Here is a 12332-nt window from a genome sequence, read left to right on the forward strand (position 1 = left end):
CATACATTCATTTAACCTCGACCAAATTCCAATGATTCACGAACCATTAAATGAACGTAAATGATTATATATGAATACGCGTATATATTATAACTTGATAACGTTAACGAAATATTAAGTATAAATACTTTACAATATAGTATTTAGTTCCATATGTTTGTCGATGGAATTCCATAGTAATCAATTGATGTAGTTTTCAACTGTACGAAAACACTTTTTCATATAACAAGACTTGTCTATCTAAACTGCCTTTGGATAAATAAACATAAGTTGAAATATTGGTTGTAACATGTATTTAAAACGTGTTCATTAATATATATGTTTTCAAATTAAGTATACGGTAGTAACACCCGCCTAGTGAAGCAATTGATATTTAAAAACGATTAGTATTTGTATCTATTTTAATTCTTAAAAAGAAAAACGTTACGCGCTAAACTATTTTCCTAAGTAAAATAAAAATAAACTTTGAAAAATAAATAGTTTTGAAAAACTAAATGTTATATTGTTAGATGAAAGATTTTGGATACAAATTTATATTTCTAAAAATGTATATATATATATATATATATATATATATATATATATATATATATATATATATATATATATATATATATATATATATTTTAACTTCGTCATAAAACGTCTTAATTTAAAATAAAATATTTTGGTAAACAACGAGTCACTGATTTATAGAAGCAAATGACCACGACGCTCAAATTTTATAAGATACATTTTCATAAAGCATTTTTTTTTATAAATAAATCAAATTATTATTAACGGTACACGCCGCGTAACGTAAAAGGCTAGTTTTCTAGACGTACGAAAGTGCGCTCGAAAAACCGAAAGTGGTACATGAGTCGAGTGACAACGTACGAGTCATTTGAACAAAAATTACATTTTTACCACGCACGTAAATATAATATTATATTTAATTAATTCTAAAGATTAAATATATTATATATTAAATAATATATATAAATTACTTATGTTACATTACAAATGGAGTGTCGGCAGGGGAGTGAAGTGGATTCCAGCTGGTACATGTGATCATGCGATCGCATGATTTAATACCACAAACCCCATGCGATCGCATGGGGTGTGGTTAGGCCAAACATGTATAAAGCTCGAACACTCTGGTACCCGAATCCATTTCTGATCTCAATCTCTACTCTCTCTATATTTATATATATTAATATTAATATTATTATTATTATTAAAGATTAATATTATTATTAATTTTAATGATTAAGAGTATTAATATTATTAGTATTACACATAAAATACTACGACGGAGTGCTGCTCGAGTGATCTAAGATGAGTTTCCAAAAATGATTTTCGAGTAGGATAGGGCTAAGGAAATTATGGGTTATAGCTAAGGAGGTTATGGGTATGGTTTGGGAATATAGCTCGTAAAGTCAATCTAGCGTTTATCATCTCCGTTGCATCTACGTACCTTTCCTGCAATATTGAATCTCAATATTGATACGTTGAGATCTACGGTTATTTGGTAATCCGAGTTTCGATCACATTTTGGTGAACGACTTTATATGCTACTAAGGTGAGTTTCATTTGCTCCCTTTTTAATTGCTTTTGCAATATATATTTTTGGGCTGAGAATACATGCACTTTATTTTAAATGCAATGGATACAAGTACATACTAAATTCTACACCGAGTTTGAACCGAAAATCCCTTAGCTTTGGTAACTAGTAACTGCCGGTTATAAGAACTTGTGGGCGCGAGTAGTTATATATGGATCCATAGGGCTTGACATCCCCGTCTGTTCCAGGTATAGAAACCCTAGCCTGAACTATAAAACAGACGTATGCTATTTGAGTTAATATACGTTGGTTTGCGTATATTGTACATGTTGGTTGCATGTATGTTAAAATAGGGGTACTTATTATAGACGTTAAAGCTTAGTTACCAGGGTGCTCAATTTCGTAGAATATTTTGATAAACGTTTCGGATGAAACAACTGAAATCTTGTGATCCACCTTTATATACAGATTATACGATACATTAAAACTATGAACTCACCAACCTTTGTGTTGACACTTGTTAGCATGTTTATTCTCAGGTTTCCTAGAAGTCTTCCGCTGTTTGATTATATGTTAGACAAGCTATGTGCATGGAGTCTTACATGGCATATTTTTCAAGGAAACGTTGCATTCACCAAATCATCACCATGTATATTATTTTGACTGCATTGTCAACGGAAGTACTATTGTAAACTATTATTTACGGTGATTGTCTATATGTAGAAATCATCAGCTGTCGAAAACCTTTGATTTAAATATTCATTTATGGTGTGCTTTTTCAAAAGAATGCAATGTTTACAAAACGTATCATATAGAGGTCAAATACCTCGCAATGAAATCGATGAATGATGTGTTCGTCCATATGGATTTGGAGCGATCGTCACAGTTGGTATCAGAGCGTTGGTCCTAGCGATCCAGGTCTTGCATGAGTGTGTCTAACTGATAGTTGTTAAGATGCATTAGTAAGTCTGGACTTCGACCGTGTCTGCATGTTAAAAGTTTTGCTTATCATTTCTTGTCGGAAATTACATGTTTATCATTCTTAAGTCTAGACGCGTTTTCTGCATTTATTTCATAAAAAGTGTATAGAAAAAAATTCATATCTTAGCGTATCTGTTACTGTAAACTTTTCCTGACATCTTCCGAAAATTTCTCCGTGATTTATGGAATTGGGTATTATATATACATATGTAAATTATGTATTGAAGAATACCAAACTAAATTCTATAATCTAATTTATATCAAAAATCATCTCCCTAATTATACAAGATGGATCCCGTATCTAGTTCAAATTCCTTAAACTCTGACAGCTATTCCGATATGGATATTCACCTGAATTTCGAAGATAGTGTAACCGGAATGGATCAACCAATCAGCCATCACCTATTTTGGATGAATTGGGGATGGGTTCGTAGCCTACTTAATTATTGGAGACAAGAAGAAGGCGATCCCTTCCATCCACCACATTGCCCTCTTGGCGAAGAACCTGAAGCACTTACCGGCGAACCTGTTCGAGACACCATTTTCTCTCTCATTTCCAGAGTATCTCATCACGATAATATACTATCTCAAATTCTGGATCTTATTCATCCGCTCGTCCGAACCGCCATTCATCCCGGTGTAATAGAAGAAGTCAACGAGCTTCGCGCTCGGGTAGTGGCTTTGGAGAATATGGTGCAAAGGTTACAAGCACAGTATCACCAGCATCAACAGTACCACCGACAACAACACCAACAATACCATTACCACCACCAACAACATCCGCATCGCAAACCTCAACTTCACAATCTGTTCCACGAGCATCAACGTCATACGCACCGTAGTTACCAAGAAATACCAGCAACAATAACCGATGAAGTATTAACTCATTTCCCCTGAAGAAATTTTATGTATATATAATATATATGAATTTTGAAATAAAAATAAATCTTTTCGTACTAAGCTATTACGTGTGAATCTTAACTGGTAGGTACTACTCGGTTAGTTCATATTACTAATATGCAATGATGTACATCCTTCCTTAACAACTTAACCATTGTTAACTACAATCTCTGTTTCAACCTAATGAATTCCATTTCATAATAAACCAAGTGTATTATTCAATTACATAATTGATTTTTCATTTTCATTTTCGATGTACTCGAAACATTCCAGAAAACATCATCTGTGCCTTGTAAGGTTCACAAAAAAAAAAAAAAAAAAAGAAAACACCCCAAACTACGAAACTAGTTCTTCGAATTTTGGAAAAATGCAGATGAAGCAGCAAAAACTGTAAACGACCTTAACAGTCAAAAGTTTGATGATAAAGAATAGTATGGTGGTAAAGTTGAGAAAAAGAGAAGGTTTGGAACTGGAAAACAGATTGAGCAGACCATGAAGGAGGCTGTGGACAAATCATAAAAACAAAATCTACCTTCAAAGAATACAAATGATTCAGTGTCTGCTGAAATCCTTAGCAAATACCTTGCTCCTTACTCTAAAACCTTTGCGGACAATATTCTTAATCATCATCTTATCTTAAATATTCTAAGATATCATAGTATCGTCCATTATAAATATCCTCCATATTTCTGAAGATATTTTTTTATAAACATTCTTATCTGAAATCATTCATCTCTTCGCGCTATATGTGTTACATCATAAAAGAAACTATTTTAGTTTCTAAAATCTGAAAAATTCGAAAAATAGATGTTTTGAAGTAATGTTGGGAATTGAAGCATGAGTTAGTATAATATAATGACACTTGATCAACGTGATTATATTACAGTAAGTCATGCTGAGTTTCTAATGGAACGTGATAAAGGTTCACAGATCACACCCTCATCATGAACCATGTTACATAACTCTTTCATTCTATTTAATCTCTAAATATATCAAGAAAATACTTTTCTTGATGATTCGGTCTTTTCCAGATATTCTGGTAATTTGACAAATCAAGATCGTGTCATTACAATTTCTTTCTTAGAACATTAACTATGTTCATTCCAAAATGTATAGCTACGAATTCTGGACCATTATTCGCTTGACTTGAAGTCGGGAAGAAAAAACGAAAGCATAGAGCTCCAAAATATAAGAGAAAATATAAAGCCCAATAACAACACGGAAGTTACAAATCGTGGATATTAATACGAATAGCAATATAAAGACACGGTATAATTAAGAATAGTATCACCCCAAGGCAATAGTAGAAGAAAACAGATTTTTCTGGTGGAAGTTTAAAAGAAGGATGAAAGAAGTGATAATTAGAAAAATATCAAGGATTAGAACAGGAATTAAGCATTTTCACAATCTTTTGGATGTATGAACTAAGAAATAAAGTATAGGAATGGTGAGGATGATGGAACGGAAGAGTTTAATTTATAAAGGAAAAATCAAACGTAACAATCGAGACAGATGACCGCATTTAACTAAAGAGATCCTAATTTCCTTAAATCTCGAAGAATCAGATCTTATAGATTTCCAAGATTTTCTTTAAATCCCTAAAACTCCGTAAATCAACCCTATCTGCGTCAAAAGATACGACGAAACTCTACTTCTCTCACTTCACACTTTTGTGATAGCTTCATTCGTACTCTTCAAATAATCGAATTGTTTATTCATATTACACAACGGTGATAAAAATCAATTTATCAACTCATATTAGTCATGAAAATATTTCTATTGTTAGCCATGACAACCACACTCAAATTTCAGGATGAAATTTCTTTAACGGGTAGGTACTGTGAAGACCCAGAAATTTCCGACCAAATTTAAACTTTATCTTATATTATTACGACACGATAAGCAAAGTTTGAAAAGTTTGTCTCAAGGATTTTAAACTATCTTCATACATTCATTTAACCTCGATCAAATTCCAATGATTCACGAACCATTAAACGAACGTAAATGATTATATATGAATACGCGTATATATTATAACTTGATAACGTTAACGAAATATTAAGTATAAATACTTTACAATATAGTATTTAGTTCCATATGTTTGTCGATGGAATTCCATAGTAATCAATTGATATAGTTTTCAACTGTACGAAAACACTTTTTCATATAACAGGACTTGTCTATCTAAACTGCCTTTGGATAAATAAACATAAGTTGAAATATTGGTTGTAACATGTATTTAAAACGTGTTCATTAAATATATATGTTTTCAAATTAAGTATACGGTAGTAACACCCGCCTAGTGAAGCAATTGATATTTAAAAACGATTAGTATTTGTATCTATTTTAATTCTTAAAAAGAAAAACGTTACGCGCTAAACTATTTTCCTAAGTAAAATAAAAATAAACTTTGAAAAATAAATAGTTTTGAAAAACTAAATGTTATATTGTTAGATGAAAGATTTTGGATACAAATTTATATTTCTAAAAATGTATATATATATATATATATATATCTATATATTTTAACTTCGTCATAAAACGTCTTAATTTAAAATAAAATATTTTGGTAAACAACGAGTCACTGATTTATAGAAGCAAATGACCACGACGCTCAAATTTTATAAGATACATTTTCATAAAGCATTTTTTTTATAAATAAATCAAATTATTATTAACGGTACACGCCGCGTAACGTAAAAGGCTAGTTTTCTAGACGTACGAAAGTGCGCTTGAAAAACCGAAAGTGGTACATGAGTCGAGTGACAACGTACGAGTCATTTGAACAAAAATTACATTTTTACCACGCACGTAAATATAATATTATATTTAATTAATTCTAAAGATTAATATATTATATATTAAATAATATATATAAATTACTTATGTTACATTACAAATGGAGTGTCGGCAGGGGAGTGAAGTGGATTCCAGCTGGTACATGTGATCATGCGATCACATGATTTAATACCACAAACCCCATGCGATCGCATGGGGTGTGGTTAGGCCAAACATGTATAAAGCTCGAACACTCTAGTACCCGAATCCATTTCTGATCTCAATCTCTACTCTCTCTATATTTATATATATTAATATTAATATTATTATTATTATTAAAGATTAATATTATTATTAATTTTAATGATTAAGAGTATTAATATTATTAGTATTACACATAAAATACTACGACGGAGTGCTGCTCGAGTGATCTAAGATGAGTTTCCAAAACTGATTTTCGAGTAGGATAGGGCTAAGGAAATTATGGGTTATAGCTAAGGAGGTTATGGGTATGGTTCGGGAATATAGCTCGTAAAGTCAATCTAGCGTTTATCGTCTCCGTTGCATCTACGTACCTTTCCTGCAATATTGAATCTCAATATTGATACGTTGAGATCTATGATTATTTGGTAATCTGAGTTTCGATCACATTTTGGTGAACGACTTTATATGCTGCTAAGGTGAGTTTCATTTGCTCCCTTTTTAATTGCTTTTGCAATATATATTTTTGGGCTGAGAATACATGTACTTTATTTTAAATGCAATGGATACAAGTACATACTAAATTCTACACCGAGTTTGAACCGAAAATCCCTTAGCTTTGGTAACTAGTAACTGCCGGTTATAAGAACTGGTGGGCGCGAGTAGTTATATATGGATCCATAGGGCTTAACATCCCCGTCTGTTCCAGGTATAGAAACCCTAGCCTGAACTATAAAACAGACGTATGCTATTTGAGTTAATATACGTTGGTTTGCATGTATTGTACATGTTGGTTGCATGTATGTTAAAACAGGGGTACTTATTATAGACGTTAAAGCTTAGTTACCAGGGTGCTCAATTTCGTAGAATATTTTGATAAACGTTTCGGATGAAACAACTGAAATCTTGTGATCCACCTTTATATACAGATTATACGATACATTAAAACTATGAACTCACCAAATCATCACCATGTATATTATTTTGATTGCATTGTCAACGGAAGTACTATTGTAAACTATTATTTACGGTGATTGTCTATATGTAGAAATCATCAGCTGTCGAAAACCTTTGATTTAAATATTCATTTATGGTGTGCCTTTTCAAAAGAATGCAATGTTTACAAAATGTATCATATAGAGGTCAAATACCTCGCAATGAAATCGATGAATGACGTGTTCGTCCATATGGATTTGGAGCGATCGTCACAACATCACTGCTAAATTTACCGTTTATTCTTAAGGTATAAATATCTTTAATCAATCAACCTAAAATATTTCAAAAATTCGTCAGGAGTAAAACTAGGTTATGGAACCGAAATTACTTTACCGAAAAGAGGGGCGTATATTTTTCATAATATTTGATTGATTAAAGTGGGATAAAAGACCAAAAAGATTTTTAATTTTACTTTTTATCTTGTTTTTAAAAATTAATAAATAAATATTAAATTAATATTGTAAACTTTTTAAATCATTATATTTTAGTTTTTAAATATTTTAAAAATTAATATTTTTAATATAAGTTTGTAAAATTAATGTACAAAAATATTAATAATATTAATATGAAATTTTATGCATTTTAAATTTAAGTTTGGTATGAATTTAAAAATAAAAATTTACTTTATTTCATTAAGTTAAAAATTTGATATTTAAAATTCGTCGTGAGTTGAAAACTAGGTCGTTGAACCGAAATTGCTTTACCCAAGGGCGGGACGAGAAATTTTATTATCATTATTTTTAATCTTATTGAATTAAAGTATGCCAAAAATATTAAACAATTCAAAAATCTTTGCTTTTAAAACAACACTTAAAAAGTAACAAATTTTAAAACTTTGTTGAGAGACGGATGTAACAGAATGAAACCCGGGCTAGTTGTAAGTTGCCTATTTTGCCCTTAGGTTTGTGCTTAGTCTTAAGTGCTTTTATTTTAATTATTTTATTAGTATTTTATTATAATTGTGTTGTGACCAGTTTGTGACAAGGGTCCCAGAACAGGTTTGTTTATTTTATTTGGACCTCGTTTGGGCTACCTAATCTTGTGCGAAAGATTTTAAATAACTGGTAAATACCCGTGTGTGATGGGGTATGAGATTTTAACCCCAAATAAGTGTCTAAGAGCTGCTCATTTATCTCATTTCCACCTTCTCTCTAAAAACACCCCGTACCTAACTTTCACCTCCTTGAAAACTCTAATTTGATTTTGTGAGCTTTTGGATTAATTGAAGTTAGCAATCGATTCCTTGTGTTCTTGTGATCATCTTAAGGTAAGTATTACAAAGATTTATGTATTAATCTTGTTGGAAATTGGGTTTTTGGTGTAAATGGGTTTTTGATGAATTTTGAGCTTGAATCTTCATATTATGTGTTTGTATGTGTTAATTGATGTTAGAAATAGGTTGTATATATGTTTAGTAGCTTCCATGTGCTTAAAATTTGATCAAAATGGCTCAAAAATTGAGTTTTTGGGGAAAAATTAAGTAACATCACCATCAGCCCGTAGTATGATATTGTCCGCTTTGGACACAAGCCGATCACCGACGGGCTACCCGCGCACGAGTACAACCCCGGATCGCACTTCTACCTCACGGATTTGCTTCTCGGGTAAACACCCTCAAAACGCGTCATACCAGAAGAGGTATCTACACCCTTATAAGGAGTGCTTTGTTTTCCTCTCCCACCGATGTGGGACGAGTCTGTTACAACTCTCCCCCCCTTCGGGACACTGCGTCCCCGCAGTGCAAATCGATGCGGCCCCCAGCTCTGATACCATAAGTAACATCACCATCAGCCCGTAGTATGATATTGTCCGCTTTGGACACAAGCCGATCACCGACGGGCTACCCGTGCACGAGTACAACCCCGGATCGCACTTCTACCTCACGGATTTGCTTCTCGGGTAAACACCCTCAAAACGCGTCATACCAGAAGAGGTATCCACACCCTTATAAGGAGTGTTTTGTTTTCCTCTCCCACCGATGTGGGAAAGTCTGTATCGTTCTTTCACTCTGACCGTCTGTCTGAGGATGATAAGCTGTACTTAAATTCACATGTGTACCCAAATTCTGTTGAAGACTATTCCAAAAATTCGACACAAATCTGGAATCTCTGTCTGAAACGATCGATAATGGCACACCATGTCGACTAATTATCTCGTTTATATACAATTCGGCTAACTCACTTAACGAAGCTGTTTCACGAGTAGCAAGAAAATGAGCACTTTTAGTTAGGCGATCCACTATTACCAAAATCATATCATGTCTTTTCTGAGTTCGAGGTAATTTGGTCACAAAATCCATCGTTATATGTTCCCATTTCCACTCTGGAATCTGTAACTGACGTAACGAACCATAAGGTTTCTGATGTTCGGCCTTCACTTGAGCACATATATGACACTTTTCGACATAACGGGCGATATCTGATTTCATTGTTGGCCACCAATACACTGTTTTCAAATCATGATACATCTTATTACTACCCGGATGTACTGTCAATCTAGATTTGTGAGCTTCCGTCATGATTAAATCCCTCAAATCTCCAAGCTTAGGCACCCAAACACAATTGTTTAAGGTCTTTAGTCCACGTGAGTCATCAATTAAGTCCACTTTTCGTTTGGTCATTTGTTCAGATTTAATATGTTCGTCCTCTAAAGCACAGGCCTGAATGGTTTTTAAGCTGTTAATCAAATCTGAAGTTATATTCAAACGAAGAAATTTCACATTTTCACTTGACTTTTTACGACTTAGCGCATCTGCAACCACAATTGCCTTACCCGGATGGTATTTAATTTCACAATCGTAATCTTTGATCAACTCTTGCCATCGTCTCTGACGCATATTCAATTCTTTCTGTGAGAAGATATACTGCAAACTCTTGTGATCTGTACATATAACACAATGGGTTCCATACAAATAGTGTCTCCACAGTTTTAAAGCAAACACTACTGCAGCCATTTCAAGATCATGCACTGGATAATTCTTCTCATGAACTTTCAACTGTCGCGAGGCGTAGGCGATTACTTTATCTCTTTGCATTAATACACAACCCAACCCAGCATATGATGCATCACAGTATACCACGAAGTTGTCTGAACCTTCTGGTAAAGCTAACACTGGTGCCTGACACAGTAGCTGTTTCAAAATCTGAAAAGCCTTTTCATGTTCATTAGTCCATCGAAAGGCTACATCTTTACGAGTCAACTTAGTCAACGGACCCGCTATTTTCGAGAAATCCTTGATAAATCTGCGATAATAACCGGCTAATCCCAGAAAACTCTTAATCTCAGTCGGAGTCTTCGGAGAATTCCAATTCATTACCGCTTCTATCTTTGTCGGATCAACTTTTATACCTTCGGCATAAATCACATGACCCAAAAACTGCACTTCACGTAACCAAAATTCACACTTTGAAAATTTTGCAAATAGTTGTTCACGTTTCAACATGTTCAAAACCTGTCTCAGATGTTCAGCATGTTCACTTTCGGTCTTTGAATACACTAGTATATCATCTATAAACACAATCACAAACTTATCTAAGAATGGGCGACACACTCTATTCATTAGATCCATGAAGATTGTTGGCGCATTCGTCAACCCAAACGGCATGACAAGAAATTCATAATGACCATACCTTGTTCTGAACGCTGTTTTCGGTATATCTGATTCAGCAACACCAACCTGATGATATCCGGATCGTAAGTCTATCTTAGAAAAGAATGAAGCACCCTGTAACTGATCGAACAAATCGTCTATTCGAGGTAACGGATACTTATTCTTCACTGTTCTTTTGTTCAATTCACGATAATCAATACACATACGCATTGACCCATCTTTATTTTTAACAAACAATACCGGAGCACCCCACGGTGAAGAACTCGGTCGGATAAACCCACGATCTAATAGTTCTTGAATCTGTGACATCATTTCACGGATTTCAGACGGCGCTAATCGGTATGGAGCTTTTGCAACTGGAGTTGTTCCAGGAACCAATTCAATCTTATATTCAACTTCCCTTACCGGCGGCAGACCTGGTAACTCATCTGGGAACACTTCGGGAAATTCTGATACTATCGGAATATCGGCCACTGTTTTCTTTTCTTTCTTCGCATCAATCACATATGCAAGAAATGATTCACAACCCTTTGCCATCAACTTTTTCGCTTTCATCATGGTTATCAACAGAAAATTATACCCTCCCCGCTCCCCTCGGGCCACAACACGGGTTCCATCGTTCGAACGAAAGGTAATCATTTTCCTATCACACTTAATATTAGCCCTAAGCGAGCTCAACCAATCCATTCCTAGTACTACATCAAAGCTAGGAATAGGTAACACTAAACAAGTCACCGGGAAAGACTTCCCTTCGATCTCTATACAAACCCCAGTCACATAGATTGTGACGGGTGTGGTCTTACCATCAGCTACTTCTACACTAACCGGCTTGGGTAACACAGTAGCTGGTAAATTCAACTTAGCACAGAAATCTAGGGACATAAAACACCTATTGGCACCACAATCAAACAATACGCGAGCATGTATTGAGTTGATTAGAAACATACCGATGATTACTTCGTCGGTTGCCACAGCATTTTTCACCGACATCTGAAAAGCTCTAGCCTCTGCTGTTCAAGGGTTCTTCCTCTTCTGCCCACTCGAGGCAGTTGACCCTCCAGCTGATGTTGAACGCGCCCCTGATCCTACCCCGAAACTACCACTCTTCGACGGACAACTAATTGCACGATGCCCTGGTTTGTGACAACTCTAACACACACTATTTGGATACGGGCATGCTGAAGACTCATGCCCAACAACACCACACTTTAAGCATCTTCTTGTAGCCTCAGAACACTGACCAATGTGAGAAGATCGACATGTGTGACACCAATTCCCTTTACCTGATCCAGATCCAGTACTACTCTGACCACTTTTACCCTT

Source organism: Rutidosis leptorrhynchoides, chromosome 6 (assembly GCF_046630445.1).
Source record: "Rutidosis leptorrhynchoides isolate AG116_Rl617_1_P2 chromosome 6, CSIRO_AGI_Rlap_v1, whole genome shotgun sequence".
NCBI classification, from domain to species: Eukaryota; Viridiplantae; Streptophyta; class Magnoliopsida; order Asterales; family Asteraceae; genus Rutidosis; species Rutidosis leptorrhynchoides.